The following is a 4,761-nucleotide window of genomic DNA, read 5'->3' on the forward strand; positions in this document are numbered from 1 at the left end:
GTGCTGCAAAAAAGTGGCATGAAATATGTCAATAAATACACAGTTACCTTAACAATTTTTCTTTTTCAGTATTTCTGAGATTTTCACATACCTACTTATATTTATGAGGTGACTGTGTTTCAGGGATTTTTTAACCCAACTTTAAAAAGCCTCAGTGCCTAATCCTGTTGAAACTGATTACTATTACGTGAAAAAAAGCCTGAAGACTGTTACAAGTGAAAGTAAATCGTGGCGGACAGAGGCTCCTCGGTGAGGAGCGGAGGCTGACCCATGTGGTCTGATCCAACAGCTGAGCTGCTGAAGCTCAAATTACTAAGAAGGTTAAAGCTGGTGCTTTAAGAAAGGTGTCAGGATACACAGTTCATCGCAGTTTGCTGCATATGGTCAAACTTTAGAAATGAACTTAATCTCCAATCTCTGTCCAATCGAACAAATTGAAACATTTTGGTTACAGAAACATTAGCGGAGGTTTGAGGTTTTTAGTGGAATCCATGTTTGGACAAATTAGAATTGTTTTTGAATCAAATATGGTACTTAAGCATTATAAGAAAACTGGTTATTATGTCACACCTAATTGGCAGGCCTACATTTCCCATTTTGCACCAAGCAGGGTATTTTTTTCAATTTTCAATGGAGATAAAGATGCATTTTAATATTGTATGGACAGTATCTGATGCTTATTTGTTGCGTTGGCTATATAAACTCAACTGCTGAGGAAGTTGGTACTACAGAATGCAGCCTTCTTTGAGATCAATGCTCTGTAGTAGAATCGTTTTCTAAGACTAAACTTAGAGGAAACAGCGTTTGTACAGTAGCGTCCAGCCTTTGGTTAACAGGACGGAGTCTTTTCAGCTGCATGTGCACCCAAAACATCGACGCATGTGTGGTACATTGCTGAGATAAAGGGAGAAGTAAGTTATAATGGAAGTGGAGGAGACTTTTACTCCAGGCACAGGTTGGTGGAGACACTTTGCTGACTTGGCAGTCACTCTAATTGCTCTGGATATTTTCCACAAATGTCAGCTTCAATAAAGGTGATGCAAGAAAATCAGCTTTGTATAAATTTGCTGCGACAAAAGTTTAACAGAGCCTTGAATCGCGATTGCAGTCGGTGCTATAAAATACAGTCAAGACAAGCTTATCTAAAATATTCAGCCATTAAAGACATCTGCACTTACATAAAATTTATTGGCTGAATAAGTTGGTTGTAAAATTGTCTTTGGTTTCTGTACTCAGTTGTCTACGTGTTCTGAGATGATGTTGCTGATTTGAACGCACTTTAAAAAATAACCTGTCAAACTGGAAGAACATTATGCTTTTTGAGCCAGCCTCAAAAATCTCCACTCATACTGGAAGATGCTGACCTTCCAACAACATGAATAAGTTCTGACAAGGTTGTACTTTCAAACTTTAAAGCTTTTAGGCTTAATTAAGAGGCAATGAGCCAGCAGGCAGATTAAATGTATCTGTTTTTTTTAACAGGGCAAAGTACAAAGGTCAGATCTGATAAAAGGCAGATCAATCTGGACTTGCACTGACACACCGATATACAAATCAGACGTGGAAGCGAAATCGTTTTATTTCATATATAACACATTAGCATTTGCTGACTAGCGGTTGTCTCATCAAACTGCACCACTTCTGCAGACCTGTTGCTACTGGCAACAGCAGGATGTTGGCAAAGGTAATATTGCCAGTCTTTTATAAATAATGGATTTGGCTGCAGCTTAGCTTCAGCAGGCCAAGTGTGACTCACCACATCCATTCAGCCGTCTCGCTCATCCCTGTGTCCATTAACTCAATGAGGTTCTATAAAAGCAGATCCTGAATGCTGACACCGTCTGCTGCAAGATCACCAGAGAAAACTCTGGAAAGTCCGAAAATCTTACATCATCATCAGATGTACTTCAAACAATCAGTTCACTTTGTCTCATTTATTCAACTCTGCCATTTTATAGTGCTTTGCTGCTACACTATGACCAGTATAGATGAAAGGCCACCTTCATTTTATTGTTTTTTTTTTTTTGTCTCTGTTGGCTGAAGGCAAATCCTTAGTGTTTTAATATAAAAATGCTTTAAAATGTTTTTTTTTTTTTCTGAAGTGTGTTGTAAATAAAAGAAGAAGTTAAACTAATTTGAGTTAGAATTAGACTCGATGTTTTTTCTGAGAAGTTTAACGCTGTTTTAGATTTTATTACACAGTATTTCTAAGTTAAAAATGTGAAGTCAGAACAAAAATGTGCATTGCATGTAACCAAACCCTGACTCATTTTAAAGCTTGAATGGACTTATTTTTAAAGCTGAATGCTGTTGCGAATAAACATCTACAAATTTTTGTTTCATTATTAGTTCAAATTAGATCTATTTTAAAGTGGCCATGGACATTATCCTAAATTCAAGCAGTACATTTTAACTTATCACACAATCCATGTATTATTGAAGCTTTTTTCTTTGTTTTATCCCTTTTATGATTACCACTCGCTGTACTTTAATATCAGTACATCCACATTCTCCATGTTGGCAATTACCACAGTTACACTGGTATGGCTCACCAGGTGTTGTCTTCATCCAGTGAGATGATAAAATCTGACTTGGATCTTGATGTGTTGGAACACAGATAAATATGTGAGCTTTGAACTATGCCCCAAATAAAAATAAGTCACCGTGTGTAACTTCAGGCTAAATGTTGCGGCACTCCTTGAAGTTTATTATGCCTAAAAATAGCTGAAGAAAACATTTTTATGATTTTCCTGACAATTAAGCATCACCGCGTTTCTCATGTTTCAATGTTCAAAACAGATGAAACCCCCAAAGTCAAATTCTCTATCTCTTCAGTTTTATTTGTGCAAAGCATAGATTTACAGTCATTTCAGTGCTGCTGCAGTTTAACAAAAAACTTTCTGATTACAGAGCGAGTTGATGTGAGTACATATGCATTCAGTTACAGCTGCATAGCTAACAAAGGTGAGTAAAATCACAGAATATTTGTGGTCATCATCAAAGAATAGAACAATACCATAATGTACAGCGCAGCGAAAAAGGCATTCGCCCTCTTACAGATTTGATTTGTTTTCAGATGAAAAAGATCTGACTCTATTACCAGACAATGACAGTCTGAATAAAAATAAAAAAGACGTTTTCAAATGTTGGGTCAGTTTTTATGGGAAAACAGCTCTCTAAACTAACATTAGCCAATTGGAAAAAGTGAAAAATACAAAAGGTTTTGAAGTGGTTTAGTCAAAGTCTTGAATCACATTGAAATGTTGCGGCATGACTTTTAACAAGCCAGTCAGGTGGAAACCTCTGCAACATGGCTGATTTAAAACATTTCTGCAAAAGGTGGGAGCAACCAGTTGTTAGGTTTAACATATTTTAGATGTGTCTCTGTTCCAGAACACCTTACTTAAATGTTTGCATGACCCTCACTCCTGCTATCTAGGAATGCAGAAACCTGTTAATCACCCACCTATTTAAGTCAGGTGTGTGGAAGAAGGGAAACACCTACAATATGCAGGGCAGCGGTTCCTGAGGACCGAAATTGAGAAACACTGGTGGAAGGGGCAATTCCTTCTTCGCTAGGTTGACTCCGATATGTTTTCACAAATAACTGAAATCAACTACTCTTTATATTTTCCCACGTCATAAGAAAAAAAGTTGTTTTTTTTATGATTATTATGACGAAAACTAGCAAAAATAGAAGAAATCTGTAAGGGGATGATACTTTTTCACAGCACTGTGCACCAGCAATGATTACAGGATAAAACCTTTTCATTATTTATCTTTGAATATTTTTTTCTACTTGTTGTTTGTTAGAGAATATTACATTAAATATATACAGAGTGGGTGTGTTTGTTCAGCGACCAGGATCTAGTTACAGTTTGACTGAGAGAACCACTAAAAGCCAACTTCTAGGTCTCAAGGTTCAATGTGATCCATCCATCCATCCATTTTCTGTGCACCCTTGTCCCTAATGGGGTCGGGAGGGTTGCTGGTGCCAATCTCCAGCTACGGTCCAGGCGGGAGGCGGGGTACACCCTGGACAGGTCGCCAGTCTGTCGCAGGGCAACACAAAGACATACAGGACAAACAACCATTCACACACAAACACACACCTAGGGAGAATTTAGAGAAACCAATTGACCTGACAGTCATGTTTTTGGACTGTGGGAGGAAGCTGGAGTACCCGGAGAGAACCCACGCATGCACAGGGAGAACATGCAAACTCCATGCAGAAAGACCCCGGCCGGGAATCGAACCCAGGACCTTCTTGCTGCAAGGCAACAGTGCTACCAACTGCGCCACTGTGCAGCCCTCAATGTGATCCCACTTTAAAAAAAAAAAAACAAACCAAAAAAAAAAAACATGAATGGAATGTGGTGTCTTACTCATCAAGATGCTTTTCTTTTTAAATAAACAATGACATTACAAGAGAAACAAAGGAATAAAAGGCAATGTCTAAAACAAAATAAAAATTCGAGTTAGCTTAAAGGAAATCCCACAAGTGATACAGACAGTAAAGATGTACCAGTTACATTACAAAAAAAATTAAATATCTGTCCAGTACAACCCTTTGCACATTCTGAAGGTGGACATCAAGTACGATCTATCAAAATGAAAATAAATCTACATATTAAACACATCAAAAAGTAAATATAAATACACAAGCAAAAGTACAACTAACATTTAAATAACTCCAAAGTCACAGTTCAGAAACCCTGTTTTTTTATTTTCCTCTTTTTTTATAAGCTTTTCAAAAGTGCC

The sequence above is a fragment of the Xiphophorus couchianus genome, chromosome 2, assembly GCF_001444195.1.
Source record: "Xiphophorus couchianus chromosome 2, X_couchianus-1.0, whole genome shotgun sequence".
Taxonomy (NCBI): Eukaryota; Metazoa; Chordata; class Actinopteri; order Cyprinodontiformes; family Poeciliidae; genus Xiphophorus; species Xiphophorus couchianus.